Here is an 18,215-nt window from a genome sequence, read left to right on the forward strand (position 1 = left end):
CTGTTACTAGCAGACATTACTTTTATTCTGCTATTTCCAGAGATGGAATGTTTCATTATTTGGGGAGATATGATCTCTGTGAAATAACCTATATAATTTATGTTTTTAATATTTTAGAGTAAGAAATATCTTTAACCTAAGCCTCTACAAAACCCTGCTTTATACTCAGCATGGGTACATACTTTTTTATAATCAGCAGAAAGGAGATATGGAAAGTGATGTTCTTTATCAGTCGGTCTTGCAGCCTGTTACTCTGTGATTCATCGAAAGTGAGCCCTGGGGAGAACTTGGTCTTGCTGGTTCCCCGCCTCTGAGCTGTCTCTTTTTTGGCATGTTCTGAGTCATCTTCTGCCCAGGGAAGTCCTGCTCACATCCTCTGCAGAAATAAAGATTATTCATTGACTTTTAAGTCAACAGGTCTGAATTTGAATTCTAGCCTTGGCACTGGAGAGTCGCACATACAGGGAGAGAAAGAAGCAGAGTCCGTATTTATGGCATGTGCCAGGATGCACTTTACATAAAAGTAAGACCAGGGAACAAAAAGCTGTATAGGGGTGAGGCTGTCTTCTCACCCCACATCCTATGCTCTTATCTCCATCTAGCAGCTGGCTTCTTATGAATCCTTTATTTTTTCATCTTGGTTCAGTTCAGTTCAGTTGCTCAGTCGTGTCTGACTTTTTGCAACCCCATGGACTACAGCACTCCAGGCTTCCCTGTCCATCACCAGTTCCCAGAGCTTGCTCAAACTCATGTCCTTCAAGTCAGTGATGCCATCTAACCATCTCATCCTCTGTCATCCCCTTCTCCTGCCCTCAGTTTTTCCCAGCATCAGGGTCTTTTTCAATGAGTCAGATCTTCGCATCAGATGGCTAAGATATTAGAGCTTCAGTTTCAGCATCAGTCCTTCTATTGAATATTCAGGACTGATTTCCTTTAGGATGGACTGGATGGATCTCCTTGCAGTCCAAGGGACTCTCAAGAGTCTTCCCCAACACCACAGTTCAAAGGCATCAATTCTTTGGTGTTCAGCCTTCTTTATGGTCCAACTCTCACATACATGACTATTGGGAAAACCATAGCTTTGACTAGACGGAACTTTGTTGGCAAAGTAATGTTTCTGCTTTTTAATATGCTGTCTAGGTTGGTCATAACTTTTCTTCCAAGGAGCAAGCATCTTTTAATTTCATGGCTGCAGTCACCATCTGCAGTGATTTTGGAGTCCAAGAAAATTGTTTCCCTATCTATTAGCAAAGAAGTGATGGGACTGGATGCCATGATCTTCGTTTTTTGAATGTTGAGTTTTAAGCCAGTTTTTTCACTCTCCTCTTTCACTTTTAAGAGGCTCTTTAGTTCTTTTTCGCTTTCTGCCATAAGGGTGGTGTCATCTGCATATCTGAGGTTATTGATATTTCTTGCGGCAATCTTGATCCCAGCTTGTGCTTCATCCAGCCCGGCGTTTTGCATGATGTACTCAGTATATAAGTTAAACAAGCATGGTGACAATATACAGCCTTGACGTACTCCTTTCCCAATATGGAACCAGTCTGTTGTTCCATGTCCGGTTTTAACTGTTGATTCTTGACTTGCATACAGATTTCTCAGGAGGCAGGTAAGGTGGTCTGGTATTCCTATCTCTTTCAGAATTTTCCACAGTTTGTTGTGATCCACACAGTCAAAGGAATATGGGAATAATAATGAAGGGGTTAAATGAAGTAACCTGTTAACCTGTTAGGGAGTCCATGGAACATGATATATGCCCAATTCACAATGGTGTGAGGGAGATCTTGGATGAAGAAACTGAAAGAGACTGCGTCAGAGCCGTAACAGAAATTCAGTGACCCAGTTCCTAGGCAGGTACTCTCGTTACTGATTCCCAGGTAGCTCCAGTTGTAAAGAACACACCTGCCAGTGCTGGAGACGTAAGAGACCTGGGTTCCATCCCTGGGTTGGGAAGATCCTCTGGAGGAGGGCACAGCAACACACTCCAGTATTCTTGCCTGGAGAATCCCATGGACAGAGGAGCCTGGTGGGCTACGGTCCATAGGGTTGCACAGAGTCAGATATGACTGAGGTGACTTATCACGCACGTAGTCTCTTTACCACCACAGGCACACACACTCTCTGACACAGAATGTAATTATTTCCATGAAAGAAAGAATTTAGAAGTAAATGCAGTGTCCTCTTTTTATTTTCTTAAGTAATATTTCAAGTTTGAATCAAAAGATATTTTTGATCCAGATAAAGCTTTTTGTCCCTACTTGGTCTACCCTATTTTGTGTTCAGAGTTCTATCATAATGATATTTTTAAGTAAAAGAATTGACTGATACTGACGGATTTACAAGTGAAACCGTATGTCAGATCACATCTTATGAGCTAAGATTTGAACTCCTTGTGATGTTTTTGCAGCCTTCATCTTGTTTGGCATATTTATTCACATAGGAAGAGTGATCGGGGCTGGGTCTTTTCTAGAACTCACTAAGCCTTCAGACCATCTGTGGTGTGCTCCAAGAGGCTAAAGCCCAGGGATGTACTTACTGCAGCATCAAGGTAGGTAACCTGTATTTTTTCTGGACCCTGTTCCAGGCTACCATTAGCCACAGTTTCATTTTCTCATCTCAGAATTGGAAACATTTGACAAATTATGTTTTGCCCATGGTTATTTTGAGTAGCTGAGGTGCCATATCTGATATGGCTCATTATCGCAATATTTATATTATGACCAATATCACATTCCCTTTTCTGTTTTTTAAATTACAATCCTTTTTTTTCCTGCTAAATTCAAGATGGCTAAAGGAGCGCCTCTGGCTCCCACAGCGGCTCAGTGCTGCAGTCTGCCGTGTGCCTGCTCCCCTGACCCTGGGAACGCAAAGTAGGCTTCTAAAGATTCCACTGTTTGCTTTGAGCCTCACGCTGGGCCCCTGCTGTTGACCACATTTTGAATGTTTTTCTAATGATTTTTCAACTACTTCCTTGAAAAAAAGGTTCATTTCTGGAATCATCTGTTGGTAATCAGGGTGACCAGCTACTCATCTTCTATTATAAGGCCTAGATCATGATTTCATGGACAGTGGTGATCAAAGTCACCTTTGTATTGTGGCAGAGTGTTGGTTCATTGAGAGAGTTTGGGAATCACTTAGAGTCTAGAAGCTGGATGCTCTTGGTCAATCTATGGTTGTGTTGTTGACAATGAGGATTACTGGAATTTGCAGTGTTTTATAGTTACAAAGCAAATCGTGAATATTAATTTATCCAACAGAATTCTGGTTATACAGCAGAATTTCCTACTAAATTCCTCAAATTCTGTTTATCTAACAAGTACAGTAGAGTTTTTCAAAGGTCTGGGTACCTTGGACTTAAATATTAGTAGAACATGATCCCACTTTCACAGTGTTCATAGGAAAGTAAACTACAGTCATTTACTCGGTACTCACAATAACCCTGTGATGTGGGATTTAATTTTCTGATTATTTAGGCTGCGAGAAGTTTTTGATATATTCACATTCAAAGGGGGCCATACAGATCCTCAAATACAGGCTTCTTTGCTCCAAACACTTGCTCTTTCCCATGAGCCTGGGCTCTGGACTCTGATGTCTGCATTCTTATCCTGAGCTCCACCACTAACTAGCTGCGAGCTTTCTCAAAAGTTACTTAGCTTCTTTTAGCTTTGGTCTCCCCAGCTATAAAATGGGGGCAATAATCTTCTTGCCTCCAGTGCTATTGTGAAGATCATAAGAGATAAGCATGTGAAACATTTAGTGCAGTGCCTGGTACTTAGTAAACCTCAACAAATGCTGCTGTGATGGGGATAACGAGAATCATCATGACTACAACCACAGTAGGAAGTTTGCCTGTTAGACATTCTTAAAAGTTCCCAGATAAAAATGTCATGTTTGCAGAAGGGAAATGGGACCAAGGAGGTTATGTCAGTTTCCATTCTTTTTTGCTAGTGATTATGGATATATATATATATATATATATACACTAATTTATCATTTATTCAATAATGAATAGTTATTAAACATATATGCCAGGCATAAGTCTAGGTGCTGGAAGCTTACATTCCAGGAACTATTTAACCTTCAGAATAATTGCTTGACTGATTATTTTCAATATCTGCATTTTACGTGTGAAGGAAATGAGACTTAGAGAGTTATATAATTATATATAGCTTCTCCTTCTCTCTCTCTATCTACACACACACACACACACAATCTGCCTGCAGTTACCTGGCTAGTAAGTGGCAGAGCTTGAATGCTAATTCAGGCCTTCTGCCACCAAGTCCAGTGCTGCTTCTCTTACTATCTGGAGCAAGACAGCTTTTTCATCCTAGAATCTGCTTTACTTTCTTAGATGAAGGGATGGAAGTGACCACAGACCACCATACATATTATGCAAATCTAAAGTTTTAGATTGTTATAATTTAATTTATTCAGAGAGGTCCAAACAATTTTTTTTTTATTTAAAAAGACAATATATTAGATGAGAGGTGATATGATAGATTCCCCTCTTTCCAAATAGATTCATTCTATGCTGCTGCTGCTGCTAAGTCATTTCAGTCGTGTCCGACTCTATGCAACCCCATAGACGGCAGCCCATCAGGCTCCGCCGTCCCTGGGATTCTCCAGGCAAGAACACTGGAGTGGGTTGCCATTTCCTCCTCCAATGCCTGAAAGTGAAAAGTGAAAGTGAAGTCGCTCAGTCGTGTCCGACTCTCAGCCACCCCATGGACCTCAGCCTACCAGGCTCCTCCATCCATGGGATATTCCAGGCAAGAGTACTGGAGTGGGGTGCCATTGCCTTCTCCGAGATTCATTCTATAGACAGGTAGATATTTATCCTTAAAGTCACCAAAGATACTCCATAATAATTTTTTCCCTCACAACAAATTTCACTGTCGAATAACAGACATCCTTTCTTTTTGTATTTTACAACGTAAATATCTAACATAAACTTGAGCAGTCACAGGCTAACATGAAGCTTTTACATGGCGCTCAGCATGTTTAAGCTGAATTAAATTCTTTCTCATTCTAAAAGCAGTAGAATGAAATACCAGCTGATTACCCTCTTCTCTATATAATACCTGAAGAGGGCTATTTAATCCAGATTAGTTCCTCTTTCTTTTCATAAATAAACTCTAAATCCCATGCTTTTCCTTTTGGAAATTATGATTATTATTTTACCATTTTAAAGTTATTTAGCATGACAGTCACAAACCTAAGGTGCTTAATTTCAGCCCAGGGATTTTGGATAGACTTGCTCACTGTTTGCACCTGTATTTCCTCCTTCAGCTTGAGCCAGCAGGGTCTTGGAAGCCCCTCCTGAAAGTGTAGTCTTATCCAATACATTTGAACGTGGGAGCTTGAGAACCAATAAATAAAATTGCAGGGTGAACCTTATACACCCCTGAGAAACAGAAACTTTCCCAAGATCCCCTGTAGCACAGACCTGCTTCAGAACTTATTCATTTTTATTTATACTCCTCTACTTGGCCTTTTCTACAGAGCACTCTTAAAAATATGCAGCCGATCTATCCACTCACCGTATAGCGGCACTGCACATGTGCGTGTGTGTGTGTGTGTTAGTGGCTCAGTCGTGTTCGACTCTTTGCGACCCCACAGACTATAGCCCACCAGGCTCCTCTGTCCGTGGAATTCTCCAGGCAAGAATACTGGAGTGGGTTGCCATTCCCCTCTCCAGAGATTGAACCTGCATCTCCTGTGTCTCCTGCATTGCAGGCGGATTCTTTACCATCTGAGCCACTGGGGAAGCCCATAGCAGCACCGACTTCCAGATAAATGTAGTGGGATCATCACTAAGCTCTTATGGTTTTGAATCTTAATCCTGAATTCTAACTTTCAAAATCAGAAAGATTTAAGTAGCATATTTTTTCTTACTACCTATTTCACTGATCAGCATCTCAAAACCACTTAACTGTATATCAGTGATCTAAAAACATTCACATGTGAATGAAATGATACCCCTTTGGGAGCAGAAAAACGAAAGAAATGAAACCATTTCTGAATTTCAAGATGATGAAATAATAATTGTATATAATGGACAATTCTGCATTACTTATAAATGAAACTTCTACTTTATGAAAACCTCAATGAAATGCTACATATAGTTACAGTAGATGAACATTTATGTAGGAGATAGAGAAGTCTAACCCCTGGAGTGGCAAATGGCAACCCACTCTAGTATTCTTGTCTGGGAAATCCCAAGGACAGAGGAGCCTGGTGGGCTACAGTCTATGGGGTCACAAAGAGTTGGACACAACTTAGTGACTAAACAGCAAAACAGCAACAGAGAAATCTAAACCTTATGCTCTGATATCTATTCTACATCAAATCTGTACATTTTAAAGGGGAATTTTAAAATTAATAATGGTGTAAAGTGGTGGAGAATGTTTCTCACAAGCATCGTCTCTGCCTCCCATGACATCGCATTTGGGGAGATGATAATGAACAAGCATAGATCTGATAGCATTATCCATCTGGGCTGAGCAGACTGCAATGGGTGTCGGGTTGTTCCAGGAGTGAGTGGATAGAAGGGCCAGCTGCCCTTGATGAGCAGAACTGAAATCATCACTCAGGCAGTCACCAGTGGAAGCCTTGGGTGTACGCTCCTAAAACCCAAGTGCCCGTTTAAAAGTTAATTGCATTTGACATTGGAAACGCACATCACGGATCTCATGTGGATGACTTTCCTTTGAGGTCTTCAGTGCTCACTGCTGCGCTGCAGATGTGCTCAGCCCCTTGTAACTACAAAATGCAACTGCGATGATCCAGGTCTTTATAGTTGGATGATGAGGACCAATCATCAGAAATCAGGAAATGGGATGAATCTGAGAGTTTTCCATGGTGTGGGGAGGCTTAATCCCCCAAAGTATATAATAACACCCAATCAGTCTCAAACACATTCTCGCTTTGATGGTAGCCACCACAATCCTCTGTAGTAATAATGAAGAATTATTCTGGGTTAAAGCGTTGATTTTCCTCGAGAGCCTTCTTTTGGTCATTCTATGTTCATGTATGCCTTGCTCTGTTTCTTTACTTTTTCATCTTACTTACAGGTTTATAGATTCAGGGCTTAAAAACTGCAACTTCAACCTGCAACAGGAGATTGAAATTCTGTGCTCAAATGTTTTTCTTAATTAAAAATTTGTGTTTGTGTCTGTTAGTATTTCTTTAAAATGAAAGAGAATTGTTTCCAGCTTTATTGAGATACCACTGAAATTCTGTTTTTTACCATTTTTGTCAAAGCTGCCGCTTTTCCCTGTGTTGACCCTGTGGTACCGTATCACAGAAAGACATAGGAGCCTCTTCACTCTCCACGTGCGTACCAGTTATCCTTTCAGAGATTCTGTGCAATTATTCCAAAGCAGCCCGGCTTCGCTTGACTACCACACTGGGCTCCTGACCACTTTTCTGTTGTGTGTTGTGACATTATTGAACTCTGTGTGTGTCTGTTCTGGGTGTGGCTTGCTGAGCCTCTGAGCAGGTTGCTTTTGGATAGTCTTGAGAATTTGACAGACGCTTCTGCCAAAACATCTTTATGTTTTTGAACCGGGTAAGAAATGAAACTGTAAAGTTTGACTTAGTGATGATCCTACGCTTCAGTGAGTTTACAAAGTGAGTCTGCAAACTCAGTGTTCAGTGTTTCCCCTTCCTTTCCATTAGAATGATAACACCATTCCTCTCAAGGACAATCATTGGAGCAATCAGTGATTTAGTTATTTGGGCAAAGTAAAATTTCTCATCTTTGCCTAAATTCTAACTTTTTCTTTGTTCTTGGCACACTTGAGGCTTTTACACTGACTTAGTTACATAACCCAATCAATCATCTAGTAGTAAAGTTTTTGCAAAATTATAGAAAGAAATAAGAAGAGAAAAAAAGAAAGGGAGATAGAAAGGAAGGAAACCCCTTCTCCCTGCCAGCCTCCCAATCCCCAATCCCACCAAAAGCTTCCAAAGTCTTAAATTTGCTTTCCATTAAGACAGTGGTTAGACAGCAGCTGTTCAGCTTCTTAAGAGAATACACGATATGGTAATAAACATCATTTCAGAAATATGCTTTTTGTCCACTTTACTAGGAAGCACAATAATGAGCTCGGCATGTTCACTACACTTTTTACTCCAGGCCCTGATTTTAACAAGGGGGGCTCACTGCAACTGGTTCACTCCCTACCTAGCAAATGGAAATGTTTGTTTTGTCTTTCAGTTCCAGCCACCCCTGACTTGAATTCTTTTATGCTGTGCATTGTAAAATGCTCTTTGAAGTTCATGTGTCATCCATTTAGAGTGAACACCACAGGTTGGCATGCACAGCTCCTGCCTCCAATTGTGCTGGGTGTCCCAGTTTCTCTGGGGAAGGTTCAAATCTGACAATAGCCTTCACTTAGGGTAGAGAAATCCATGCATAATGCTGGGCTTGCCAGATGGGGTCTAAAATTTTATGGCAGCTTGCTTGCAGTTTGTGTAGGAAATTCAGTTTATAGGGAAATAGAAGGGTGATGATTTTAATGCAGTCAGATGTCTTGAAAAGTACTTCTTGGATGTCTCCTGCTATACACTCAGCTATAACAGTAGACGTATAGCAATCCATGTGGCTCCTCTTTCTCTATAGCCCTGGGGCAGTCCTGGGGAAGATAGAGACAAGACAGGTTTGGTTTAGGACAGTTGTTTGTGGGTGGAGATGTATGTAGAAGGGAGAAGGAATTGGAATTGAAAGATGGCCCCAGTGTGTTTTTTCAGAACTCTATTTGGGAGCCCACAGAAGGAACTAGATATCTTCAATATGATAATCTTGAGTCTGGACATATTAAAAGTTACAAGTAAAATGTTCTTTAGGAGACCATGCATGTTTCTCTATGTGGCCATAGTACTTTATGGTTTACAAAGCTCTTTTTCAAAGACATTTCTTTTATTCCCATTTAATCCTCACAACTTTATTCTGAAGTTAAGACTAATATTTCTGTTTTCTAAACAAGAACAGAGTTGTTGAGTGGCTAAGTCATGTCCTACTATTTGTGACCCCATGGACTCCAGCACACCAGGCTTCCCTGTCCTTCATTATCTCCTGGAGTTTGTTCAAATTCATGTCCATTGAGTCGGTGATGCCATCCAACCGTCTCATCCTCTGTCACCACCTTTTCCTCCTGCCCTCAATCTTTCTCAGCAACAGGGTCTTTTCCAGTGAGTCAGCTCTTTGCATCAGATGGCCAAAGTATTGAAGTTTCAGCTTCAGCATCAGTCCTTCCAATGAATATTTGGGGTTGGTTTCCTTTAGGATTGACTGGTTTGATCTCCTTGCTGTCCAAGAGATTCTCAAGAGTCTTCTCCAGCACCACAATTTGAAAGTTTCAATTCTTTGGGACACAGCCTTCTTTATGGTCCAATATTGAGTTGATAGTCCTGTTCTGCTGTCTTATCTAACCTTCCTGGGCATTAAACAGGCATTCACAAAGTGCCTGGCACAAAATACGGGTTCAATAAATATTTTTTCTTACCTTTTTTTCACCTTCCCATCCTTACCAGATAAATAGGTTAACTACACCTTAACTGATTGTAAGGCTGGAACTGGGCTTTCCTGTTAGCTCAGTCCGTAAAGAAACTGCCTGCAGTGCAGGAGACCAGGGATTGATCCCTGGGTTGGGAAGATCCCCTGCAGAAGGAAGTGGCAACCCACTCCAGTGTTCTTGCCTGGAGAATTCCATGGACAGAGGAGCCTGGCGGGCTACAGTCCATGGGGTCACAAGAGTCAGACACGACTTAGTGACTGAACCACCAAGGCTGAAGCTAAACACTATTTGTATACTGAATAATCAAAGTTCAGTGCAGTTCAGTTCTTTAAATTTGACTCTGATCATAATCAGGGTAGTTCATAATAGGCTTTCACTTACGGGTGAATGTAGTCATTAAAAAGAAGCACAACTGACGAGTTCCAAGTAACTTGAGGGATGTTACTCGAAGACTTTGGAGATATCATCTATGAATGAGTTAATTAATTTTATCATATAATTAATTTTCCTATTGTAAATGTAAGTCTGTAATCCCCTTAACTCTCTGATCTTGAGGTCCTTGTTTGTAACTGGAGTTAATGAATGCTGAAATTTGAGAAAGAGAATTGCTAGTTTCTAAATTTAAATTTCTCTATTAGTTGGTACTCAGCTCTCCCTAACATAAATCACTCTTTTCATGTCTTCTACACTTCTTACATAATGTTGATCTTTATTTAATGTTGCCAACTTTCAAAAATGTGAGCAGGGAAGTCAAGTGTGTCATGATAGCAACAGATCTCTAGATAGCTAACAATATATGACCCACATATTATTGTACAACTCTTGCCATTAGTATGAGGTCTACACCATAGAGCAGATATTAGCTGTAGGGTACATACACCCCAATGTTCATAGCAGCATTATTTATAATACAATAGCCAAGATATGGATGCAGCCTAAGTGTCCATCAACAGAGGAATGGATAAAGAACGTGTAGTATATACATGTGTGCGTGTCTGTGTGTACACACAATGCACTACTACTCAGTCATAAAAATGAAAGAAATTTTGCCATTTGCAACAACACAGACGGGTTTGGAAGGTGTTATGCTAAGTGAAACAAGTCAGGCAGAGAAAGAGAAATACTGTAAGATATCACTTATATGTGGATTAAAAAATAAACTAGTGAATACAACAAAAAAGAAACAAATTCAAGAGAGCACAAAGAGAACAAACTAGTGATCACCAGTGTGGAGAGGGAAGAGGGAAGGACAAGATGAGGGTAGAGGATTAAGATATATAAACTATTAGGAATAGAGTAAGCTACAGGGATATAGTGTACAACGTGAGGAATATAGCCAATATTTTATAATAACTTCAAATAGAGTATAACTTCTAAAAATTGTGAATTACTGTATTGAACATCTATAGCTTATATAATCAGAGAAGGCAATGGCACCCCACTCCAGTACTCTTGCCTGGAAAACCCCATGGACGGAGGAGCCTGGTGGGCTGCAGCCCATGGGGTTGCGAAGAGTCGGACTCAACTGAGCGACTTCACTTTCACTTTTCACTTTCATGCATTGGAGAAGGAAATGGCAACCCACTCCAGTATTCTTGCCTGGAGAATCCCAGGGACGGCGGAGCCTGGTGGGCTGCCGTCTATGGGGTCGCACAGAGTCGGACACGACTGAAGTGACTTAGCAGCAGCAGCAGCAGCAGCTTATATAATGTTCTACGTCAACTAACTTCAAGTTAAAAGAAGAAAAAAACATTAATAATTGCAATTAGTACATGTTACCAATGCTAAATTTCCTGATTTTGATAAGTGATAATCATGTAGGTGCTGTTAAGAAATGCACACTGAAGAGTTTAGGGGTAAAAGGACATGATTCCAGTTTCCTCTCAAATGGTCAAGAGAGAGAGACAAAGAATGGGAAAAATATATAAACAATTCATATAATCTGAGTAAAGGGTATACGAAGATTCCTTGTCCTACTCATTCTTACAGCTTTTCTGTATATTTAAAATTAGATCAAAATAAAAAGTTCTAAAAAGTAAATCCACCTGCCTATGAAGGAAACACAGGAGACACGGGTTGGATCCCTGGGTTGGGAAGATCCTCTGGAGAAGGAAATGGCAACTCACTCCAGTATTCTTGCCTGGAGAATTTCATGGACAGAGGAGCCTGGCAGGCTACAGTCTGTAGAATCGAAAAGAGTCAGACATGACTTAGTGACTAAAACAACAAAAACAATAAAAAAGTAACAATAGAATTTTTTATTTAAAATGTGAGATATTTTTAGCAGTGATGTTTCAATCCAGAAAGTATTCTCTCCCCACCTTCACCCCCACACACAGCCACTTAAAGATTTGCCCTTCTGTCCATAGGCAAAGGAAAATGCCTATGAACATAGTACACTCCTGTGTTCAATAGTAATCTTAAATTGGGAATGGAACATGGAAAAAGGATGCAGGATATGTCAGATTTCTGGTGTTTCAAGGCCCAGTGAGATCTTAACGGTAACCTCATAATCATTTAAACCAGTTACAAGGATTGTCCTCATTTTACAGATCATAGAGTTAAAAAGTTTAAATGAATCATTTAGTGCCCCCTCTCCCATGGAACACACTGTCATGGTAACAACTCTAGAAACAACAAGCCATATCCTCACCTAAGTTCATTGTAATGTTTGTGCCAGGCAGAGGCAAAGGGTTTCTTTTACCCTCCACCTACTTTTTCCAACTGCAAAGCTTCTCATGTAAATATCAACCCACATCTGATGCTTTAGATCAAGAAGGTGTCCCAGAATGGTCTAACTACCTGATCGTCTCATCTTTGGGAAGATATATCGTGAGAGTAAAACAATTTTCACTTGACATAAGCATTGTGACTTGTTGCTGTGCATTGGGCTCTTACTTTAATATAATTGTGCATAAGGACTTGCAGCTAGGAATTCTTTGAAAATACATGCAAATGGCTGGAAAAATTAGAGCAGAGTCTTGGATGCTGTTAAGTTAAAATCACAGTGAAAGACAAATGAGTGGCAATTTCAAGCACTTATGAGATTAATGATAGCTCCACATGTATGAAATAAAAATCTATTGTATAAAGGAAAATGAAAGGGGAGAATGATGCCTGATTCCTCTGGTCAGGTTGCTTGTAGTTCTAATGGGGGTATGAGATAAACAGACCAAGGCAACAGCAACCAAATTGGTGGGATGAAGAGCACTAGTCCTAGAGATCTCAGCTTGAGTCCTGATGAGTGCGTGCGTGCTAAGTCACTTCTGTCATGTCTGACCCTTTGTGACCCCATGAACTGTAGCCTGCCAGGTTCCTCTGTCCATGGGGTTCTCCAGGCAAGAATACTGGAGTGGGTTGCCATGATCTTCTCCAGGGGACCTTTCCAACCCAGGGATTGAACCTGTGTCTCCTGTGACTCCTGCATTGCAGGCAATAGCCTTTACTAATCTCAGTTCTCTTATTTGTGCAATGAGGGGTTGATCAAATTCCCTTCTAACTCAAAATTGTTCTTTCAGTAGTGACATTATCAAATTCAATCTCTCAAGCAATGAAGACTTTGTTAGAAATTTGTTATATAGTGGAATAATTTTTTAAAATTACTAGTTTTATACAATATAAGGAATTATGTCTGAGATTTTTAAAGTTAAAGGTCAGGATCCTAAAGTTTTTAGTAATTTTTACTCTAAAAGACGAGAAACTCTTTGGATTCATATTTTTAGCTCATGCTGGCATTGGAGTCCTGAGTCATTCTATTTGAAAACAACATTGCTTTTTAAATGCCAGAGTATGAAATATTTATAAGGCATAGCTACAATGATTGAATAAGCTATTAATATAATGCTAAACAAATAAAACAAGGTGCATGTTATCACAACCCTGGAGAAAGGAAGGGAATTTAAAAATGCAAATAAGCCAGAGGAGTCAGAAGCTCCCATGAGAGGTAGCAGAACAATAATTACAGTAGTGACGTTTTGAGAACTTGAGATTGGAGTGTGTGTGTGTGTGTGTGTGTGTGTGTGTGTGTGTGTGACTGCTCCTCCCCACAAACCAAAGAGAGAGTTGATAATTATGCCTGTAACTTCATAGTTTCATAGTTATGTCTTTGTATTACAGATTAAAAACTTTGATTTGCCTTTTGCTGATTTTTATGATACTGCTACTGCTTCTGCTAAGTCACTTCAGTCGTGTCCGACTCTGTGCAACCCCATAGACGGCAGCCCACCAGGCTCCCCCATCCCTGGGATTCTCCAGGCAAGAACATTGGAGTGGGTTGCCATTTCCTTCTCCAATGCATGAAAGTGAAAAATGAAAGTGAAGTCGCTCAGTTGTGTCCGACCCTCAGCGACCGGCTATTTTAACAAATTCTGATCTATAAAAATCCCTACTTACAAAACACATCACTTCTGGAATGATCATTTCTTTGCAATGTTACTTTAAATAAACATCTAGCTTGGCACATAGTATGATTTGATCGTCAAGCACATTTACTGTTTAAAGTGAAGTGCAATCTTTTCTTGAAGAACCCCCAGATTGAACAAACAAACAAAACTCCCAGGCATCAAAAAAAGAACACCTTCAAAACTCAGAAATGCTAAAATACAGAATTGCTTAGTAAATTAATTATATAGAGATTTTCAAGACAAATTATTTTAAAATAGCAATATATTAGGTCCATAAGGGCTTCGCCCATAGCTCAGCTGGTAAAGAATCTGCCTGCCAGTGCAGAAGATGTAAGAAATGTGTGTTCGATCCCTGGGTGGGAAGATCCCCTGGAGAAGGCAATGGCAACCTGCTCCAGTATTCTTGCCTGGAGAATTCCATGGACAAAGGAGCCTGGCAGGCTACAGTCCATGGGTTGCAAAGAGTCAGATGCAACTGAGCACGTGTGCACACACACAGACCTATAATCTCTTAGACACAACTCTGAAATGCAAAAGGCTAGGAAAACTAGGTTCCTTTACTTTATATGATGGCAAAACTTAAGGTGACCTGAACAAATTTGGAAGAAAACCTGACTTGAACTTATGTGAGTCTATTTATAGTCTTATTTACTTCAGTTAGTATGAATTTTTATGCTTTTTTCTGCAGAAATATTAGTGGGTTTGATTACAGGGAATGGCGCCAGCCTTCGCTGACTTGATATGCAACAAGCAGTAGACATGCTGTGTTACCTTTGTAAAATCCCCAAATCCTGAAGTTTGAAATCCACATGGCTACATGGATTTCAGCTGAGGGATTATAAATATAGTATTATGTAACATAATATAATAATATATTATAATATAGCTCTTTGAACTTCCATTGAATCCTTTATATAGATTTGTACAAAATTTAAATAGACTTTTAAAAAAATCAATAGTTCACAGTAACACTGTAGATTTGTTTTATTTACAGATATTTCTCCCTTATGTCTTTCATCTCCTGAACAGTTGACTACAAAATGAATTTTTCAATATAAATCATATTTTCCTATGGGTTACTTCAGTTCCCCAAAATAACAGAAACCCATGATACTACCATTATATGATATATATGACTATATAACCAACTTTGGTCTCATTTTACAATAAAAATAACTTTAAATAGCTTAACATATGTATAAGATCATCTAATTAAAGGAGGAAGTTAATATCATGATATTAATGAAAACAAACTATAAAATCAAAAATATCTTATTTCTTAGAATCCAAAAGTTGTTCTTTGAGATTCAGCTGATATGGGAAAGAGATTTGCTCTCACCTTGTGAGGTCTTGCTTGCTGTTTCTATTATGATTCCAAAATGATTATTGTCACTATATAACCGGAGACTATTTTCATCATCCAAAAAAGAAACCCTCTACGCATTGGCAGTCATGCCTCATCCCCACTCCCTCTGGCCCCTTACAACCTCTGATCTACCTTCTGTCTCTATACATTTGCCTATTCTGCACAGTTCTTATAAATAGAATCATGTAACATGTGTGTGGCCTCTGTGTCTCTGTGGCCTCTGTGTCTGGTTCCTTTCACTTAGCATATGGTTCCTAAGGTTTATCCACGGTGTAGCATGTATGGGTACTTCATGACTTTTTATGATTGACTAATACTCCATTGTTTGGCTATACCACATTTTGTTTATACATTCACCAGTTGAAGGACACTGGGATTATATCCATCTTTTGCCTATTATGAATAACACTACAATGAATATTCACGTACATGAATGTTTTTGTATGAACATATATTTTTAATTCTCTTGGATGTATCCCTAGGAGTAGAATTGCTGAGTCATGTGGTATCTATGTTTAAGTTTTTGAGGAAATAACAAACTGTTTCCCAAAACAGCCACCCCTCCTTTCTGTTTCATAAAATATTTTTGGTATGTTTTCTTCTTGGACTTTCATTGCTTCTTTAAAAATACATTTAAATCTTATCTTTATCCTGAACTTTGTTTTGAAATCAGAGGTGAAGTAAGACAACAAAGAATTTTTTCCCCCAAGTGGCTACCTATTCATCTGAGCATTGTCTTTTCATCATTGGTTAAAAATGTCATATATACTAATTTCTTATAGTAATTAATATCTAGTTTTTGACATTATACATTTTCTTTCATTATTGTCTATTTAGAAACCCAAACCATGTTGTTTTAATTATTTTAGCTTCCCATGTATTATAATTTTAGAAAAAGTTTTCAACTCATTACTTTATCCATTCTTCTTGATTTGATGAGTTCATTTGATACTAGGAGTTCTTGGGAGGGTGAAAAAAATCAAGTGAGTAAAAGTTTCCAGGGTGAAAGGAAGATGGTGTCACCTGCTTTGCTGGAGAAATTATGGAATATAATATTAATTTAAACATTAGCCCTTTTCAACCTTAGATCTTTCCTTCTTGTTGCCTCATCAGTTTGCCATCTAGGTGGTGAGTATCTTGGAAAAGGATGGTCCATCTAGATTTCAATAGTATATCTTTCTTTCTTTCCACACTTTGCATATTAGGCAAATTACCCTAAATTTTTGCTTATGACTACATGATTTAGGTTTATGGCTTTGAATAGGTTCTTTTATTTTAGGACTCAATTCTCTGTGAATGATGAAACCAACAGTATGGAAAGGAATACATACAGTTTACTAAGCATTTACCTAAATATGAATAAGAATAATTTAATAATCTAGTGCACATGGTTTAGCTATTACATGCTGATTTATATGTGGATTATACCCAGATTATACCCAGAGGGACCCACAGTCCCTCTCCTCTTTCCTGAGAAGCAATATGGGGCCATTATTCATTTTTGAGCGGGCCAATTATTTAATGAAAATCATTGTATTTTACAAAGAAAACCTGATACTTGCACATGAAAGAGATGAAACGGAGAGAGGCTGGACACAGGAAGGCCAGTTAAAATGTTGTTGGAACAAAGTGCTTTATGGCCTGGTGGTGGTAGGACGAAAAAGCCAGGGTTGAAAGAAAGACGGAAGGAAACTTGAAGGTAGATTCAAAGAAACTTGATGATTTGAGTTATTTGCAACTTGGAATATAGTACGTGGTGGTGTTACCAGTGCTTTTTTTCAGAACTTGCCTCTTCTAGGAGGGCTGTTTACAAGTCACTTCAGCCTTTTTCCCTTGTGCCGCGTCGCTTTCTAGTTTATAATGAATGTTACACTCTGCAACGCTGTTGCTTTCACAAAATGCCCTGTTGTTCGTGCTCGTGTGTGGCTGTTCCTACCATAGTCTATATGCTCCTCCAAGGCAGGGATTATTTTGCTTATTTCTTTGTATTTCATGGAATCTACTGCTGCTGTTCGGCCTACAACAGAGTTTTCATAAATATTGCTGACTGATAGGGTGACCTAGCGGGGAAAGAGAGTGTAAAATGAAGGGAACTGGTATAGCGCAGGAAGATTCAGGAAAATAGACTTGATTCCCATGTTTTTTTCTCATGATAAAAGTAGAAACAATCAAAGGAGACCCCCCTGTGTGAAGTGGATTCTTCTAGAGCAGACCACCCTGTCATTTCATCAAGTCTGGTCAGTGTCCCAGGGAGCCTTTTCTGCAGGCTACAACCTGGTACACAGCTCAGCACTGGGCCAAGGGCCTCCCACAGTCTTCATTAACACATGGGCAACACACACACACACACACACACACACACACACACAACTGGTTAAAAAAAAATGACCAAATTAAAAAAAAAAAACAAAAACTATGGCAAAGAAAGGAGCCTGTTTCTACATCTCAGTTTCTCAGCATCTGCGGCTGTCATCTGTTTTCGGTTTGGTGACTTCTATTAAGGCAAAGTGGCACATGCTGTCACAGGAATGGCTCCAGCTCACGCTCCCCAGCAGGTTACCGGGTACCCCCTGGTGTGCTGAGACATGATATGCTTTCTGCCAGTGGATGAGGTGCAGGGAAATCTCTGCTCAGCATTAATTTCTGGTTCCATACGGAAACAGACAAGCCATGGGCAGACATGTGAAATGCAGACAACAATGACTCCCTTAAAGAAGTTTGCCATTGATTTTATAAATAGCTATTCAGCACTCATAGATCCCTCACAGTGATTTTATTTCCCCGCGGAGGTTAAGATTGTTGGCCTGCTATCAAGAGGATGACCTCTGGGCTGTGATCTTTCCTTGTGGTCTATTCGCATGCCCAGGCTGTTTCTCCAGAAGCCTGTCTGCAGCTGGGATCAAGCTGCCTGTGTTTGGAAGTGTG

The sequence above is a fragment of the Bos javanicus genome, chromosome 9, assembly GCF_032452875.1.
Source record: "Bos javanicus breed banteng chromosome 9, ARS-OSU_banteng_1.0, whole genome shotgun sequence".
Taxonomy (NCBI): domain Eukaryota; kingdom Metazoa; phylum Chordata; class Mammalia; order Artiodactyla; family Bovidae; genus Bos; species Bos javanicus.